This window comes from Leucoraja erinacea, chromosome 2 (genome assembly GCF_028641065.1).
Source record: "Leucoraja erinacea ecotype New England chromosome 2, Leri_hhj_1, whole genome shotgun sequence".
NCBI classification, from domain to species: domain Eukaryota; kingdom Metazoa; phylum Chordata; class Chondrichthyes; order Rajiformes; family Rajidae; genus Leucoraja; species Leucoraja erinaceus.
In genome coordinates this window covers 38,978,652-38,999,521 of record NC_073378.1, presented here as the reverse complement: position 1 = coordinate 38,999,521, position 20,870 = coordinate 38,978,652, and the positions used below count along the sequence as shown (strand labels likewise).

At 40.7% G+C, this 20,870-nt stretch overlaps 1 pseudogene; it reads right to left on the bottom strand.

Annotated features, from left to right (window-relative positions):
* The window catches only part of LOC129709016 (alpha-2,8-sialyltransferase 8F-like), a 72,167-nt pseudogene extending 55,004 nt beyond the window's left edge, over positions 1-17,163 (bottom strand).
* Positions 17,164-20,870: the final 3,707 nt, after the last annotated feature.

Sequence of the window (20,870 nt, the reverse complement as noted above, 5' to 3'; positions counted from 1 at the left end):
ATTGTAAAAGCCGTTTTAAGTCAGCACCGATTTAAAGAAAAACTCACAGGAGTCGCCTTGTGTTGTGGAAGGGTGATATCATCAGAAGGTGTCGTGAAAATCAGGGAGATTAATGGTGAAATCGGGAGTTTAAGTGAGTTTAAATGAGCAGAGATAATCGTTCAAGGGCATCAGAGAAAAATATCAGCCTTCAGCTCGAGAAAGTATTGGATACTCTGCAAACGACAGAAGAAGGTTCAGACGAAGAAGAATCTTACAACCAAGGGTCTCTGCTTGAAATGGCAACAAAAGGAGACAAGAAGGAGAAGGAGGTAAAGCAAATGCTTTTAGATATGACTGCTACAATCAACAGTACACTGGAGAAGATGCAAAGTATGGAGTCTCATATGGAGAGTAACAAGCAGAGTATGGAGACTAGCATGGAGAGAATTTCTCAAAAAATTGATAATACTTGCAGTGAATTAAAAGAACTGAAAAAGCAGTATAAGGAATTTGATAAGAGATTAAAATCAGAGCGTGTCAGAATTGAAAATGATTACAACAAGAAATTTAAAGGTGTAAAGGATGATATCGGAAAGCTGGATGAGATAATGGAAGAAATGGAGAATGAGATAAAAGAGGTTGTCTCGGAAATAAAGAGTTTGAAACAATCACAGAAAACTGAAGAGGAAAAACTTGGAAGAATGACTGATAAATGTCTGGACCTGGAAGCAAGAACTCGGAGATATAACCTGAGGGTTCTCGGAGTAAAGGAAGGATGAGAGGGATGTGAATCTCAAGCATGTACTTTCGTTACTGATTTACTCAAAGATGTCTTTGAACTGTCGGAAGAACCAAGAATAGACGTCGCTCACCGAGTTGGGCGTGTTGCAAGAGGAACAAATTATTCAAGACAGGTAATTGTGAAATTCCGTGACATCTCTTCAGTGGAATTTATATTGAAAAAGATCACTCATGGGAAGAAGCTGACATACCATGGGGATAATGTGCGAATATTTCGCGATTACTCTCCCGAGGTAGTCCAGAAAATGAGATTGTTTACACCGGCAAGACACACTTTGAGGGATGTCCCGGGAGTAAGATATGGAATTTACTTTCCCGGAAAAATGAAGGTATCTTATAACGACGTTGAACGCTCATTTGCAGATCCCGGAAAAGCTTTAAAGTATGCAGAATATATCGTTAAGAAAACATTGGGGCAAGCTGCCGACAAGGAAGAAGATTGAATTTTTACAGAGTTTTGAAGTGATTAAAATGGCCGAGCTACCCAGAGAATTATAAAGCTTATCTCATTGGAATGTGTTATTAAGAGAGCTTGGTTATATTCAACCTTGGAAGAAAAGCTCAAAGTTTAACCCCTTGGCACCTGCTTGTACGGTAGTTAACCCTTTGGTACCGGCTTGTATGATGTATGGTAGTTATAGAATGGGATATTATGTAAGAATCCTGGGTGGATATATATGGGAAAGTTTAGATTAGATTAAGATTGGATAAATTGGAAGGACATATATATAATCGTGTATATGTTGTGTTCTATATTTGTTTTGTTTTTTTACTCCTTATGTCTCTTCCTGATAATTTTTTTTTTTTTTTTTTTTTCTCTCGGCTGCCACTGGCGCTGGTTTGATAAACTCATATAAGAAAAGACAAAATATGAAACGGTATGTAACTTTATATGAGGATTCACGAAGGGGGAGGAGCTCAATGTATAACAACATCACGGAGGTCTATACATTTTTTGCCATCATTGATGGCTATTCGTCCTTAAGGTATCTTCCCTTAGATACCTTAATAGCACCTTTTTTTTTAAAGCACAATCAAGATTTTTATCTGTTTAATTTTTTTGAAAGTTACTGTATATCACATTCTTTCTTTCTTTTTCTAAGGCACTTTACAAGATGGAGATGCAATATAAATCTAATAAACCGGGATGACCACCCAACTCCTAAAATTCTGAGGTATTAGAAACATAGAAACATAGAAACATAGAAATTAGGTGCAGGAGTAGGCCATTCGGCCCTTCGAGCCTGCACCGCCATTTAATATGATCATGGCTGATCATCCAACTCAGTATCCCGTACCTGCCTTTTCTTTTCTCCATACCCTCTGATCCCCTTGGCCACAAGGGCCACATCTAACTCCCTCTTAAATATAGCCAATGAACTGGCCTCAACTACCCTCTGTGGCAGAGAGTTCCAGAGATTCACCACTCTCTGTGTGAAAAAAGTTCTCCTCATCTCGGTTTTAAAGGATTTCCCCCTTATCCTTAAGCTGTGACCCCTTGTCCTAGACTTCCCCAACATCGGAAACAATCTTCCTGCATCTAGCCTGTCCAACCCCTTAAGAATGTTGTAAGTTTCTATAAGATCCCCTCTCAATCTCCTAAACTCTAGAGAGTACAAACCAAGTCTATCCAGTCTTTCTTCATAAGACAGTCCTGACATCCCAGGAATCAGTCTGGTGAACCTTCTCTGCACTCCCTCTATGGCAATAATGTCCTTCCTCAGATTTGGAGACCAAAACTGCACGCAATACTCCAGGTGTGGTCTCACCAAGACCCTATACAACTGCAGTAGAACCTCCCTGCTCCTATACTCAAATCCTTTTGCTATCTTTACTGCCTGCTGCACCTGCATGCCTACCTTCAATGACTGGTGTACCATGACACCCAGGTCTCGCTGCATCTCCCCCTTTCCCAATCGGCCACCGTTTAGATAATAATCTGCTTTCCCGTTTTTTGCCACCAAAATGGATAACCTCACATTTATCCACATTAAACTGCATCTGCCAAACATTTGCCCACTCACCCAGCCTATCCAAGTCACCTTGCAGTCTCCTAGCATCCTCCTCACACCTAACACTGCCCCCCAGCTTAGTGTCATCCGCAAACTTGGAGATATTGCCTTCAATTCCCTCATCCAGATCATTAATATATATATTGTAAATTGCTGGGGTCCCAGTACTGAGCCTTGCGGTACCCCACTAGTCACTGCCTGCCATTGTGAAAAGGACCCGTTTACTCCTACTCTTTGCTTCCTGTTTGCCAGCCAGTTCTCTATCCACATCAATACTGAACCCCCAATGCCATGTGCTTTAAGTTTGTATACTAATCTCTTATTTGGTTGCACCATATGATTCAGGAATATTACCTTGATTTACAATGCAAGACGATAGACAAACAAAGAATGGAGGAATTACATTTTGTAGTTGGAATATAAGGGCTGCCAACGAACCAATTAAGAGAGATAAAATTTTTGCCCAACTAAAATCGTTGAAAAGCGACATAATGTTTTTCCAGGAGACACACATGAAACAACAAACACAAATGAGATTAAAGGCAAATTGGATAGGCCAAACATACTACTACTCATTTACTTCTAAATCTAGGGGTACAGCTATTCTTATTAGAAAAGGTATTCCTTTTAAATTAAAGAATACTATATCAGATAAAGAGGGAAGGTATATTATAGTTTCGGGAGAAATTTATGCAACCCCACTAACTTTGATAAATATTTATGCTCCGAATTTTGATAACCCCCAATTTTTTGATAAAATTATTGACATAATATCAGAGTTTAATTACCAAAATGTGATTATAGGGGGGGACTTTAACTGTGTTTTAGATTCATATCTAGATAAATCAGCAAAACAAAAGAAGAGTAATTTAAAATCTAAGACTAGCGAACTTCTAAATACATATATAAAAAATACTAATATAATAGATGTATGGAGATCTGCTAATCCAGTTGGAAGGGAATACTCGTTTTACTCTTCGGTACATAAAACTTATTCAAGAATTGATTATTTTTTAGTGGATATGAAATTAATGCCATATACAAACAACCCAACATACCACATTAGTAGTATCTCAGATCACTCTCCGTTGACATTTTCAGTAAAATTTGAAGGAATGCCGGGTAAAAAAATGTTTTTGGAGGTTTAATACACATATTTTAAATGACGTGCAAGGCTATCAATATTTAAAACAACAAATTAAACTTTTTTTCGATACAAATGATATACCGGGTACTTTGCCTTCTTTATTATGGGAAACTTAAGGCATTTATGAGAGGAATTATAATTTCATATCAAAGTTTTCAAAATAAAAAGAATAAGACAGAACAATTGTTGTTAGAACAAGAAATCAGACAGTTAGAGTTGGATAATGCTAAAGATTCCACGACAGATAAACACAATAAGATAATATTACTGAAATTTAAACTTAATCAAATTTTATCGGCAAGAGTAATAAGACTATTCCAAATTACAAAACAGGAACATTTTGAGTTTGGTGACAAACCAAATAAGCTTTTAGCTCGCCAATTGAAAAAACAAGAAAAGGAAAATACTATAACCAAAATTCAATCAGAGAAAGGTGAATTACTAATACTACCTAAAGATATTAATAATAGATTTGCCCAATTTTACCAAAATTAATATACATCTAAAATTAAAATAGAAGATAGTAAAATAAAAAAATGTCTACATAACTGTAATCTTCCAATACTGGACCTTTTGGAACAAGAGAAACTAGAAGCTCAAATTACAATCAAAGAAATAGGTGAAACAATAAAATCGCTGAAAAATGGTAAGACACCGGGACCAGATGGTTTTAATAATGAATTTTATAAAAGATTTCATGAGATAACGACCCCTTATTTATTTAACTTATACTCCCATGCTTTTAAAGAAAACAAACTACCTGAAACACGAACAGAATCAACTATTACGCTTATTCCAAAAAAATATAAATATTTAGAAGATCCGGGCTCGTACAGAGCTATATCACTTTTAAATACAGATCAGAAAATTTTAGCAAAGATTTTAGCAAGAAGATTAAGCAAATATATTAGTAAATTGATAAACCCTGATCAAACGGGGTTTATACCCAAAAGATACTCATTTAATAATCTGAGACGCCTGTTTAATATAATGTACTCGCATAAAGTAGAGGAAGAAGATATATCAATTATTTCTTTGGATGCAGAGAAAGCATTTGATCAGGTAGAGTGGCAATACTTATATAAAGTACTACAAAAATTTAATATGGGAGAGAATTTTATAACATGGATAAAATTATTATATGATAAACCGATGGCAAGAATTTTAACTAATAACATGTTATCTAAAACATTTCAACTATCAAGGGGTAATAGGCAGGGTTGTGCACTATCACCCCTGCTATTTGCCCTCATGATAGAACCCCTGGCTGAAAGTATAAGAATTCATCCGAATTTTCAGGGCTATAATACCAGGGACTCAAAGAATAAAATCTCATTACATGCAGACGATATACTTTTATATATTACAAAGTCACAAACGAGCATACCAAATTTATTAAACTTAACAGAGGAATTTGGGTCTTTTTCTGGATATAGAATAAACTGGAATAAAAGTGAAATCATGACATTAAAACCTCAAGAACCTACACACTTATTGAAGTTCCCCTTTAAAATCGCAACAGAAAAATTTAAATATTTGGGTATTCAGATTACTAGAAAATATAAAGCATTATTCAACGATAATTTCATACCTTTATTAAATAAACTTAATACGCTGATTAAATTTTGGAAAACACTTCCCTTATCATTATTAGGTAGAATAAATGCAATAAAAATGATCTTCCTACCACAATTACTATACCTATTTCAGTCTATACCGGTATATACACCAAAATATATATTTTTTAAAATTAGACTAATATTATTAATTATATTTGGGACTAGATCACATAGAATCACAAAAAAACACTTATGTAAACCAAAAGAGGTCGGGGGACTTTCACTTCCGAATTTTATGTATTATTACTGGGCAGTGCATATTAAGAATATGATTTATTGGTTGGATAGTTCTACCCAACAGACAGAAAGGATACAAATGGAGAAGGAGGATTGCCATCCTTGTAATATAGGAACGATCCTCTTCTCCCCAAAAAAACTGAATAACACAATTTAAGAAGAACCCAATTATATATGGTACAATAAGAATTTGGAAACAAATAAAATTATCTTTAAAATTAAGAAATCTATCACTGTTAATGCCAATTGCGAATAACCCTTTATTGAAAGCATCTCTTATTGATAAGACATATAACCAATGGGAAAGTCTCGGAATTAGAAGGATCGGGGATATGTACGAAATGGGAAACCTACTATCATTCCAACAATTACAATTAAAATTTAAATTGAAAAACAACCAATATTTAAAATATCTTCAGATTTGCGATTTCATGAAAAAATATATACAAGAATATCAAAAAGTAACTCCTGACTTATTGGAAGAAGCAATGAATATTGAAGTTGACTCACAAAAATTAATATCATATTTATATAATAGTATTCTAAATATAGACCTACCATCGACAGAGGTACTTAGAGAAGAGTGGGAACGGGAACTAATGATAAAAATTACAAAGGTTACATGGGAAAAATACCTGATATATATTCACAAATGTTCAATTAATGTAAGACATAATCTAATTCAATTTAAAATTGTACATAGATTATATTATTCAAAAACAGCATTGAACAAATTTTATCCAAATATATCCGCCACTTGTGATAAATGTCTAGCCCAAAAGGCAACTATAACACACTCCTTAGTTTCCTGCATAAAACTTTATAGATTTTGGAATGATATTTTTGAAATATTTACAAAATTATTCAAGACAAGAATGTAACCTAATACTGAAATGATTATATTTGGCGTAATGGAAGATGGGAATAAATTGAACACATCTCAAAATCTATTCCTTAACTATGTTTTAATAATATCAAAAAAATTAATACTTAAATTTTGGAAGGGTACATCAATACCAACGCTTAAAATGTGGATTGCAAGTATGTTGGACACAGCTCATCTTGAGGAAATGTGATTCCTCCTAATGGATAAATCAGACCAAATTCATAACGAGTTGGTCTCCATTCATCGTTTTTTTGGAATCATATGGTGCAACACAATTGTAAAAGAACTGCTTCAGGACTGGACGAGGGCTGGTCAAGATTATAAATAATGATCTCCTTTTCTTTTTTATTTTATTTTCTTTTCTCTATTTTCTTTCTCAACTTTCTTCATTTACTCGTTTTCTTTCTTCACACACTATATTTCACATCTTTCTATCCTTTACTATCTAACTTATTTTTCTTATTCTAATCTTTTTTCAATGTGACAAAAAAAAGTTGTACATAAATGTATTATGAAAATATATATTAGGCACTTTGGTGCCATATGACTGTACTTACTCTAATAAAATAAAAATTAAAAAAAATAAAATGCTTGCAAAAAAAATGACTATTGGTTCTAAAGCTTGCAAAAAATGTCTATTGGTTCTAAAGCTTGCAAAAAATGTCTCTTGGTTCTAAAGCTTGCAAAAAAATGTCTATTGGTTCTAAAGCTTGCAAAAAATGTCTATTGGTTCTAAAGCTTGCAAAAAAATGACTATTGATTCAAAGCTTGCAAAAAAATGACTATTGGTTCTAAAGCTTGCAAATATAATGACTATTAGTTTCAATATAATTATGGAGAGGGACAAAACTGGATCTAGGGTTGAGATTTTTGATTGGAGAAAGGCTAACTTTGAGGAGATGCGAAAGGATTTAAAAGGAGTAAATTGGGACAGTTTGTTTTATGGGAAAGATGTGGAAGAGAAATGGAGTACATTTAAAGGTGAAATTTTAAGAGTACAGAATCTTTATGTCCCTGTTCGGTTGAAAGGAAATAGTAAAAATTGTAAAGAGCCATGGTTTTCAAGGGAAATTGGACACTTGGTTCGGAAAAAGAGAGAGATCTACAATAGTTACAGGCAGCATGGAGTTAATGAGGTGCTTGAGGAGTATAAAGAATGTAAAAAGAATCTTAAGAAAGAAATTAGAAAAGCTAAAACAAGATATGAGGCTGCTTTGGCAAGTAAGGTAAAAGTAAATCCGAAGGTTTCTACCGCTATATTAATAGCAAAAGGATAACGAGGGATAAAATTGGTCCATTAGAGAGTCAGAGTGGACAACTATCTGCAGAGCCAAAAGAGATGGGGAGATATTGAACAGTTTCTTTTCTTCGGTATTCACCAAGGAGAAGGATATTGAATTATGTGAGGTAAGGGAAACAAGTAGAGTAGCTATGGAAACTATGAGGATCAAAGAAGAGGAAGTACTGACACTTTTGAGAAATATAAAAGTGGATAAGTCTCCAGGTCCGGACAGGATATTCCCTAGGACATTGAGGGAAGTTAGTGTAGAAATAGCAGGGGCTATGGCAGAAATATTTCAAATGTCATTAGAAACGGGAATAGTGCCGGAGGATTGGCGTACTGCGCATGTTGTTCCATTGTTTAAAAAGGGATCGAAGAGTAAACCTAGCAATTATAGACCTGTTAGTTTGACGTCAGTGGTGGGCAAATTAATGGAAAGAATACTTAGAGATAATATATATAAGCATCTGGATAAACAGGGTCTGATTAGGAACAGTCAACATGGATTTGTGCCTGGAAGGTCATGTTTAACTAATCTTCTTGAATTTTTTGAAGATGTTACTCGGGAAATTGATGAGGGTAAAGCAGTGGATGTTGTGTATATGGACTTCAGTAAGGCCTTTGACAAGGTTCCTCATGGAAGGTTGGTTAAGAAGGTTCAATGGTTGGGTATTAATGGTGGAGTAGCAAGATGGATTCAACAGTGGCTGAATGGGAGATGCCAGAGAGTAATGGTGGATGGTTGTTTGTCAGGTTGGAGGCCAGTGACGAGTGGGGTGCCACAGGGATCTGTGTTGGGTCCACTGTTGTTTGTCATGTACATCAATGATCTGGATGATGGTGTGGTAAATTGGATTAGTAAGTATGCAGATGATACTAAGATAGGTGGGGTTGCGGATAATGAAGTAGAGTTTCAAAGTCTACAGAGAGATTTATGCCAGTTGGAAGAGTGGGCTGAAAGATGGCAGATGGAGTTTAATGCTGATAAGTGTGAGGTGCTACATCTTGGCAGGACAAATCAAAATAGGACGTACATGGTAAATGGTAGGGAATTGAAGAATGTAGGTGAACAGAGGGATCTGGGAATAACTGTGCACAGTTCCCTGAAAGTGGAATCTCATGTAGATAGGGTGGTAAAGAAAGCTTTTGGTGTGCTGGCCTTTATAAATCAGAGCATTGAGTATAGAAGTTGGGATGTAATGTTAAAAAGGCATTGGTGAGGCCAATTCTGGAGTATGGTGTACAATTTTGGTCGCCTAATTATAGGAAGGATGTCAACAAAATAGAGAGAGTACAGAGGAGATTTACTAGAATGTTGCCTGGGTTTCAGCAACTAAGTTACAGAGAAAGGTTGAACAAGTTAGGGCTTTATTCTTTGGAGCGCAGAAGGTTAAGGGGGGACTTGATAGAGGTTTTTAAAATGATGAGAGGGATAGACAGAGTTGACGTGGAAAAGCCTTTCCCACTGAGAGTAGGGAAGATTCAAACAAGGGGACATGACATGAGAATTAAGGGACTGAAGTTTAGGGGTAACATGAGGGGGAACTTCTTTACTCAGAGAGTGGTAGCTGTGTGGAATGAGCTTCCAGTGAAGGTGGTGGAGGCAGGTTCATTTTTATCATTTAAAAATAAATTGGATAGTTGTATGGATGGGAAGGGAATGGAGGGTTATGGTCTGAGCGCAGGTATATGGGACTAGGGGAGATTATGTGTTCGGCACGGACTAGAAGGGTCGAGATGGCCTCTTTCCGTGCTGTAATTGTTATATGGTTATATGGTTGTAATGCTATATTCTGCACTCCGTTTCCTTCCTCTTTTACATTTCCAGTTGTACTCATTTTTGGTACGATATGTCTGCGTAGCATGCAAAACAGTTTTTTTTAATATATATTGGTGCAAGTCACAGTCATTAACCAGTAACAATGCCAATGAAACAAATTTAAAATCATGTGTTTAATCATACAGCATGGAGACAGGTCCTATGGCCTAATTTGCCCACGTGGGCCAATATATCCCTTCTATACCAGTGCCTGCATTTGGCCCATATCATTCTAAACCTTTCCTATACATGTACCTGTCCAAATGTCTTTAAAATGGTGTGATGGTACATGCTTCAATCACCTCCTCCAGCAGCTCATTCCATACCCCTGCCACCCTTGGTGCAAAAAAGTTGACTATCGGTTTCCTCAGGTACTGCCATGGGTAGAAAATTGGATGGCAGACAGGAAACAAAGAGTAGGGATTAACGGGTCCCTTTCAGAATGGCAGACAGTGACTAGTGGGGTACCGCAAGGCTCGGTGTTGCAGTGGGACCGCAGCTATTTACAATATACATCAATGATTTAGATGAACGGATTCAAAATAACATCAGCAAATTTGCAGATGACACAAAGCTGGGTGGCAGTGTGAACTGTGAGGAGGGTGCTATTAGGATGCAGGTTGACCTGGACAGGTTGGATGAATGGGCAGATGCAGTTTATTGTGGATAAATGTGAGGTTATTCACTTTGGTGGCAAAAGCAAAGACGCAGATTATTATCTGAATTGTGTCATTGGGAAAAGGGGAAGTACAAAGAGATCTGGGAGGTACTTGTTCATCACTAACAGAAAGTAAGATGCAGATACTGCAGGCAGTGAAGAAAGCTAGTGGCATGTTGGCCTTCATAAGAAGAGGAGTTGAGTATAGGAGCAAAGAGGTCCTTCTGCAATTGCTCGGGGCCCTAGTGAGACCACACCTGGAGTATTGTGTGCAGTTTATCATCAAATTTGAGGAAGGACATTCTTGCTATTGAGGGAGTTCAATAAGGTTAATTCTTGGTATGGTGGGACTGTCATGTTGATAGATGGAGCGGCTGAGGTTGTATACTCTGGAATTTAGAAGGATGAGAGGGTATCTTATTGAAACATAAGATTATTAAGGGATTGGACATGCTGGAGGCAGGAAACATGTTCCCAATGTTGGGGGAGTCCAGAACCAGGGGCCACAGTTTAAGAATAAGGGGTAGACCATTTCAAACGAAGATGAGGAAAAACATGGTCGCCACATGTTCGCCAGTGGCTGCTGGGTAGTCATGGTCGTGAGTTCCCACATTCTGAGAACTAGTCGCGGCCTCATTATTGTCGCCGCAAATTTTTCAACATGTTGAAAACATGTTGAAAAGTTAGCAGCGACCAGAATGAAGCCGCCATAGAGAGTAGTGAGATTTTGCGTGCCGTAGGTCAAGTGGTATTGGGCTGCCAGGAGGTCGAAGGTCGTTGTAGGTTCTCGTAGCTTGTAACCGATGCATTTCATTGGCTCATTGGGGGAAAAAAACATAAGCAGTGATTTTAAGAACCAGTTGTCTCCACCCCTTCTCCCCCCCTCCGTCTTTAAAGGACTTGCGTGACCCTTTCTGCACAATGTGCTTTCACCGTCTTATTACAGCACCGACTATCCTGTTCATCGTGGTTTGTGTCTGTATCACATTGGCTTTGCACTGTGTGAATTTCACTCAGACAGCACTACCCCTGATTGCCCTGCCACCATCCTGCATAACTGACTGGTGAAGGAAGCGATGTGTGTGTGCGTGTGTGCATACTCTACAATGGAGAATGACTTCAAATAATCAAAGAAACAAGGAGGTCAGAAGATGCAGCCACAAAAAATGGAGGATGCAAGGTCACCATCCACAAAGTTTTAAGTATACTTTCTTCCAACATGTATCTGCTTCTTTATATCTTTATAATTATGAAAGTTAACTCATTCTAAAGAAAACACTTTGTCTGCTTGACCTCTCCCTATAGCTCAAGCCATAGTGACCTGGCAACAGCCTCGTAAATCTTCTCTGCACCCTTTGCAACTTAACAACATATTTCCTATAACAGATGACAAAAAATGAACAGAATACTCCAATGTCTTGCGCAACTGTACCATGACTTGCGCAACTGTACAATGACTTAACTTACAAAATTCTGAAGGGGTTGGACAGGCTAGATGCAGGAACATTGTTCCCAATGTTGGGGAAGTCCAGACCAAGGGGTCACAGTTTAAGGATAAGGGGGAAATCTTTTAGGACCGAGATGAGGAAAACATTTTTCACAGAGAATGGTGAATCTCTGCAATTCTCTGCCACAGAAGGTAGTTGAGGCCAGTTCATTAGCTATATTTAAGAGGGAGTTAGATGTGGTCCTTGTGGCTAAAGGGGTCAGGGAGTATGAAGAGAAGGCAGGTACAGGATACAGAGTTGGATGATCAGCCATGATCATATTGAATGGCAGTGCAGGCTCAAAGGGCCGAATGGCCTACTCCTGCACCTATTTTCTATGTTTCTATGACTGTCCGACGTCTAACAGGGAGATCATGATTAGATTAGATTAGATTAGATTCGTTTATTGTCATTCAGACCTCTCGGTCTGAACGAAATATTTGTTTCCCTGCCGTCATACATATAATGTAAAAAAATGACAAACACATAGTCAACACAAATTTAACATCCACCACAGTGAGTTCACCAAACACCTCCTCACTGTGGTGGAAGGCAAAATCTTAAAGTCTCTGGCTCTTCCCTCTTTGTTCTCACTCTGCGCCGAGGCAACGGTTCAAACTCCGTGGGTGGTCGCTGCCTCCGCCACAGCTCAGAGGCCGAGTCGGGTCTCCGCTGCCGCTGCCTCCGCCTCAGCTTCGAGGCCGAGTCGGGTCTCCGCTACCGCTGCTGCTACCGCTGCCGCCGCCACAGCTCCAGGGCCCGAGTCAGGTCTCCGCTGCTGCTGCCGCTGCCGCCACTACAGCTTCGGTGCCGAGTCAGGTCTCCACTGCTGCTGCCGCTGCTACAGCTTCGGTGGCGAGTCAGGTCTCCGCTGCTGCTGCCGCTGCATCTACAGCTTTGGTGCCGAGTCAGGTCTCCGCTACTGCTGCTGCCACTGCTACAGCTTCGGTGCCGAGTCAGGTCTCCGCTGCTGCTGCCGCTGCTGCCGCCACAGCTCCAGGGCCGAGTCAGGTCTCCGCTGCTGCTGCCGCTGCCGCCACTACAGCTTCGGTGCCAAGTCAGGTCTCCGCTGCTGCTGCTGCCGCCACAGCTCCAGGGCCGAGTCAGGTCTCCGCCACCGCTGCTGCCGCTACTGCTCCGTTGCCGCCAGCTCCGCCATTAGGCCTCAGCGCAGACGGAGACGGGGGGGTACGACTGAAGAAAAAGTCGCATCCCCCGAAGGAAGAGGCCAAAGCATGTTTCTCCCACCCCACCCACATACATACACAACTTAATAAAACAAAATTAACTAAAACATGACAAGGAACAGAACGAAAGAAAAAAAACAGACGGACTGCAGGTGGGCCGCAGCTGTTAAGCCAGCGCCGCCATCTTGGACAATGACCATGTTACAATGACTCAATTTAAGGAATGATGTGCATTCATGGATCCCTCTGCTCTACCACACTAACCAGAGCCCTGCCAATCACTGTATATGTCAGGTACAGTCAGATAGCAGGGTGTTCAAGAAGGAACTGCAGATGCTGAAAGATCGAAGGTACACAAAAATGCTGGAGAAATTCAGCGGGTGAGGCAGCATCTATGGAGCGAAGGAAACAGGCGACGTTTCGGGCCGAAACCCTTCTTCAGACTGATGGGGGGGTGGGGGTAGGGGGAGGGGGGGGGGGGGGAGAAGGAAGGAAAAAGGGGGGGGGGGGGGCCCGAGGGCGAGGGTATGGGAGGAGACAGCTCGAGGATTAAGGAAGGGGAGGAGACAGCAAGGGCTAGCAAAATTGGGAGAATTTAATGTTCATGCCATCCGGACGCAAGCAACCCAGGCGGAATATGAGGTGCTGTTCCTCCAATTTCCGGTGTTGTTCACTCTGGCAATGGAGGAGACCCAGGACAAAGAGGTCAGATTGAGAATGGGAGGGGGAGTTGAAGTGCTGAGCCACCGTGAGTTCAGGTAGGTTACTGTGGACTGAGCGGAGGTGTTCGGCGAAATGATGCTGCTGCACCTGCTGAGTTTCTCCAGCATTTTTGTGTACCTACGGTCAGATAGCATCTCTGGAGAACATGGATAGGTGACGTTTTGGGTCAGGACCCTTCTTCAGACTGGAGAAAGACCCCAACCCAAAATGTTAGTCCAGCATTTTTTCAGTAAAACGTCTACAGTTCCTCATTTCCACTCATTCTAAAGCTTGACACAAAATAAGAAACTCAGCAGGTCAAGATTCAAGAGAGTTTATTGTCATGTGCCCCTGATAGGACAAGGAAATTCTTGCTTTGCTTCAGCACAACAGAACATAGTAGGCATTGACTACAAAACAGATCTGTGTGTCCATATAGCATTATATAAATATATACACACATGAATAAACTGATGAAGTGCAAATCACAGATAATGGGCTATTAATGTTCAGAGTTTTGTCCCAGCCAAGTTTAATAGCCCGATGGCTGTGGGGAAGTAGCTATTCCTGAACCTAATCGGGCAGCATTTCTAGAGAAAAGGAGTAGGTGACAAAGGCTCAGACCTGAAATGTCACCTATTCCTTTTCTCTAGAAATGCTGCTTGACCCACTGAGTTACTCCAGAATTTTATGTCCATCTTTGGTATAAATCAGCATCTGCATTTGCTTCATCTATTGCTTTCACTCCCCGCGTTAGTTTGCCCCAGAAACCATTTAAAAACCACAGTGCATCGTAAAGGGGATAAGAACCCAACAACTATTTCCTTTGCAAACATCCAAAATTTATTTTTGTGCCCATCCTTTGTTTTTTTAATCAATTCTATGAGCCATTTCATTGCTTCTGTGAGCTTGGAGTCTGATAATTCCCTTAACCAGATCTGTCGCCAATTAGATGATTAGTCGCATATGAAAGCAGGAGGTTTAGGGATCCTAGACACACTGTAGGGAAGAGGGAGAAAAAATCCACATTCACTAATACAAGTTTCCCTTTGGACAGTAAACCAGAATTGGAAAGCAGAACGTCTCTGTATGTGGAACGCACCTAAAGATGGGAACACCAACTATAAATGAAAGCTTGATTCCACCTTATTACAGTGGAACAGTTTATTTTATATAAACAGTAATGATACTGGACGTGAGAAAGGAACGTTTTGTTACCTTTTGGGTTTAGCAACAAGAGTTTTGGCCACCTTCTGACATTCTGTTGAATTTGATTCCTTCCTTCAGATTGGTCAACTTCTGTTTTTTTATTCTAAAATAAAAAGTTAAAATCTGTCTTCGTGAAAATGTACGAGAAAAGTTGAGCAATAGAAACATAGAAAATAGGTGCAGGAGTAGGCCATTCGGCCCTTCGAGCCTGCACCGTCATTCAATATGATCATGGCTGATCATCCAACTCAGTATCCTGTACCTGCCTTCTCTCCATACCCCCTGATCCCTTTAGCCACAAGGGCCACATCTAACTCCCTCGTAAATATAGCCAATTAACTGTCCTCAACTACCTTCTGTGGCAGAGAATTCCAGAGATGTGTGAAAAATGTTTTCCTCATCTCGGTCCTAAAAGATTTTCCCCTGATCCTTAAACTGTGACCCCTTGTCCTGGACTTCCCCAACATCGGGAACAATCTTCCTGCATCTAGCCTGTCCAACCCCTTAAGAATTTTGTAAGTTTCTATAAGATTCCTCCTCAATCTTCTAAATTCTAGCGAATACAAGCCAAGTCTATGCAGTCTTTCTTCATATGAAAGTCCTGACATCCCAGGAATCAGTCTGGTGAACCTTCTCTGCACTCCCTCTATGGCAAGAATGTGTTTCCTCAGATCAGGAGACCAAAACTGTATGCAATACTCCAGGTGTGGTCTCACCAAGACCCTGTGCTACTGCAGTAGAACCTCCCTGCTCCTATACTAAAATTATTTTGCTATGAACGCTAACAAACCATTCGCTTTTTTTCACTGCATGCTGCACCTGCATGCCTACTTTCAATGACTGGTGTACCATGACACCCAGGTCTCGCTGCATCTCCCCTTTTCCTAATCGGCCACCATTCAGATAATTTCACCAATTACCCCTTGTAGAGCTACATTAGCTTCTTCTTAAACAACACCTAAAGGCATACAGTGATACAGTGTGGAAACAGGCCCATCTACACTAGTCCCACCTGCCTGCACTTGGTCCGTATCCCTCCAAACTTCCATGCACCTGTCCAATCACTTCTTTATCCCTGCCATTAGTCCGACCCCAATTACCTCCTCCAGCAACCTGTTCCAGACACTCACCCCACTTGGTGTGGAAAAGGTTACCCTTCAGATCCCTATGAAATCATTCCCTCTTCACCTCTGATTCTCTATTTCCCCTACTCTGGGCAAGAGACTCTATTCCTCTCATGATTTTATACATCCTACATAAGATCGCCCCTCATTCCCCCTGTGCTCCAGGGAAAAGAGACCCATCCTGCTTTGAAAAAAAGTGCGTAAAAAGAGTCAAAGGAAAACTAAACCCGATTTCTATGTTTCTATGTAAACCAAATTGAATAAGGCTCATTCAAACAACGTTCACCAGGTAATTAAACGCTGCGCAAGGCGGTCACGCCAAATTACTTTTCAGGTGAGTTAACATTTTTCTTTCATCCACCAGTTTGAATTCCATTTGGAATATTTTTGGAGGAGCAGGAAACCAAGAACCAAATCAATATAATGGTGAGTACATTGGTTTTCGTATTAAATCACCCTCACGCGTGCACGATTTTTTTGTTTGTTTTTTTTTTGCAAAGAATATAATCCAAACCTGTGATAATTTGTCTTCCCTTTTCCCATCCAGGAGATGTATCCGAAACAAAATATAGACATCAGCACAATAAAGGCATAAAACATCTTAGGCTTCATGTCTGGTCCTTCAAAGAACAGATAAAGGAACTGGTAACTCAACGGTTGTCGTTTTCAGGACTTAACTGAGACATAGGTGTAGCTTTAAAGTCGAAATCCTCAAGTGATCCCGCCCAGCGGCTCCACCCCTTTATCACACATGTCACGCAACCTGTTAATTTCATATAATCGATGCGTTCGTATTCTGGATTTCCTCTTCCTTCTCGATTCACAGCGGCATATTATTTTTGTAGGATAAAAGTTACTAAATTATATTAAAATCAAGTGCAAGCAATGCCATGCGCGCCGGTATAAATCGCCAGTCTACTTTCAAATTGCTTTTTACCATTGCATTGTTCAGAGCCCCAACACTCCCCGGATGGTCGCGGGGCGGGGAGGAACCACACACACCTTCTCAGGTGGTCCGACCAGATCGACCACCTCTTGGACTGCAGCGGAACGAACGTTCATTCTGTCACGTTGTTTTTGGATAATTGTACAAGTCGTGTGCACGGACATGCCTTTTGATTCTGTATTCTCAGGTTTTGTTTAAGGTTATTTTTTGTTTTCAATTATGATTTTTTTTACAACAAATTCATGAGCTCCTCTATGTCCTCATTCCTCATAATAGGTGCGCGAGGGGCAATCTTTTTACACAAAGGGTGGTAGGAATTATGGAACAAGCTGCAGGGAGTTGAGGCAGGTACTATCACAATGTTTAAACATTTTTTGGACAGGTACATGGATAGGATAGGTTTAGAGGGATATTTAGTAGGTGGGACTAGTGTAGAAGGGGCATGTTGGGCAGTGGGCAAGTTGGGCTGAAGTCCGCACTGTTTTTAGTTTCATAAATAGTGAAATCCACACTGTATTTAATTCAATTTCGGTATTGTACCAAGGTATAGTGATAAGCTTTCATTGTGTTGCTGCCCAACAGAAGGACAATACGTGATTACAATCCAGCCATTTACAGTAAATAGATACATGATAAGGGAATGACATTTAGTGCAAGGTAAAGCCAGCAAAGTACAATCAAGGATTATAATAATAGTAATAAAACATTTTATGGGCACCTTTCAAGAGTCTCAAGGACACCTTACAAAAATTTAGCAAGTAGAGGAAAAACATGTAAGCGGAATGAAATAAATAGTAGAGACATGACTAGTACACAAATTAAAGACTGAATTCAATTCAAAACACAATATGAGGCAATTCAAGCACGGATGAAAAGGGAGGGGGACGTGGGGCTAAGGATAGGCAGAGGTGAAGAAATGGATCTCGAGGCGGGACTGGAAGATGGTGAGGGACACGGAATTGCAGATCAGTTGGGGGAGGGAGTTTCAGAGCCTGGGAGCTGCCCTGGAGAAGGCTCTGTCCCCAAAACTGCGGAGGTTGGACTTGTGGATGGAGAGGAGACCGGCTGATGTGGATCTGAGGGACCGTGAAGGTTGGTAGGGGGAGAGGAGGTCAGTGAGATATGGGGAGGCCAGATGGTGGAGGGCTTTGTAGGTGAGGACCAGGATTTTGTAGGCGATCCGGTGGGAGATGGGAAGTCAGTGAAGTTGTTTGAGGACTGGAGTGATGTGATGCCAGGATTTGGTGTGGGTGATGAGTCGGGCGGCTGCGTTCTGGACCAGTTGGAGTCAGTTGATGTAGGTGGAGCTAATGCCAAGGAGAAGTGAGTTGCAGTAGTCCAGTCGGGAGGAGATGAAGGCATGGATGAGGATTTGTTGTGCGGGGATTTGGTGCTGAGGTAGATCTGGGTGTCATCGGTGTAACAGTGGAAGTCCAGGTTGAAGTGGCGGAGTATCTGACCAAGGGGGAGGATGTAGATTATGAAGAGGAGGGGGCCGAGTATGGAGCCTTGGGGAACGCCTTGACTGTGGCTGTAGCAGAGGTATGGTTGTGGAGACAGATGAAGTGGGATCTGTTGGAAAGGTAGGAACGGAGCCAGCTGAGTGCAGAACCTTCAATGCCAAGGTCCCCAAGTCTGGTAAGCAGGATGTTATGGTTCAATGTATCGAAGGCTGCACTCAGGTCGAGGAGGAGGAGGATGTTGAGGGTACCAGTGTCAGCAGAGGTGAGGAGGTCATTGAGGATTTTGAGGAGAGCAGTCCGAGGGTCACCAAAGAGGTAGATAGTAGTTCAGCACTGCTCTCTGGTTGTGGTAGGATGATTCAGTTGCCTGATGACAGCTGGGAATAAACTGTCCTTGAATCTGGAGGTGTGCATTTTCACACTTATATACCTTTTGCCAGAGGGGAGAGTGGCCAGGGTGCAACTCGTCCTTGATTATGCTGCTGGCCTTGCCGAGGCAACATAATGTATAAATGGAGTCAATACAAAGGAGGTTAATTTGTGTGATGGTCGGGGCTGCGTCCACCATTTGCTGCAATTTCTTGCAGTCTTGGATGGAGCTGTTCCTAAACCAAGCTGTAATGATAAAATGCTTTCTCTGGTGCATCTGTAGAGGTTAGTGAGAGTTGTAGGGGATATGCTGAACCTCCTACACCTTCTGAGAAAGTGGAGGCGTTAGTGTGCTTTCTTGGTCATTGCTTCAACATGGGTGGTCCAGGAGAAGTTCTTGGTGATATTTACTCCTAGGAATTTGAAGTTGCACCGTCACTGCAAACTGGGGAATGTGTACCACTGCATTTCCAGAAGTCGATCACTATCTCCTTTGTCTTGCTGACATTGAGAGAAAGGTTGTTGTCTCGACACCAGGACACGAGGTTCTCAATCTCCTTCCTGTACTCCGTCTCATCATTATTTGATGTCCTGCCCACAATGGTAGTATCACCTGCAAATTTGAAAATTGAATTAGAGTAAAGAAGGGGGCTGAGAACACATCCTTGTCGAGCACCAGTGTTGAGGATAATCGTTGAGGATGATTTGTCCCCTATCCTCACTGATTGGGGTCTGTTAAATCTATGACTCCATGACTCCTAATTTTATCAGTAAGATGTGCTCTTCTGCATTGGAAGCTGTCCTTCAAGCAGATTTGGACTGTTTGAGTCGAGTACCTTAGACTTCTTTTTGCTCCATTTAATCATTTGTACCCAAGAGATCACAATAAACCCTGCCACTAATTCTGCACACTATAAAAACCTGATATGAGTGGCTCCTCAAAACTCTACCCATGAAATGAAAATCAAAATGCAAATCAAGATGCTGGAAATCTAAAATAAAAATACTGAAAACGCTCAGCAGATCAAGCAGCGTCTTTGGAGAGAGAAACAGAATTGACTTCTCAGATCATAGATGCTTAATTGGAATTCAGAAAGAGGGGGGAAAAGGTAGTTATAAATTGAAGGAATAACACGACCAAACTCAAATCTTAATGAGCATCTGGATTTCAGCTTAAAAGGACACAATGTGCTGGAGTTACTCAGTGCGTCAGGCAGCATCTCTGGAGAACGCGGACAGGTGATGTTTTGGGAAGGGGCCCTTCTTCAAACTATGTGTCCTTTTATATAAATCAGCATCTGTAATTTTGTATTTCTGCATTTTGCATTTCAGCCTCCTGTTGTACCTGTCTCCACCGTGGCTGAGAGAAACCATACACTAAACACACCAATGAATTTCTTCACATTATTGCCTACGCACTTTACTGACCATTATTTATTCTCAACTATGTAACCAACGCTGAAATACTCTGTCAGCATTCACATGAACAACTTTCTCTGCATACATAATAAGCCCACCCCTTCTAGTTACACTTCTTTTATCTTCTCAAAAACCTTATTTTGCCTGAAACACCTCTTGACTCACTTTTGTTATCAACTTGTCTGACCCTCGTTCAGCAGGTTTGGCTTTTTAGCCCTCTTAAATCTTGGTCACAATATTGCAGGTTTACGAAATTCCCCTGAAATCTGAGCACAAACATTCAGGCTTTACCAATTAATCCCTTTTACTTTGGCAGATGGATCCATCTCATTGATCCTGTCTGTTCTGGTTCTGCTGGCTGTTGCCCACGTCAACAACAACATAGACCAGTACAATACAGGAATAGGCCTTCAGCCCACAAAACCTGTGCTGACCAGATGCCAATTTAACTTAATCTCATTTGTTTGCCCAATATCTATATTCCTCCATTCCCTGCCTGTTTGCATGCCCCTTAAATGTTG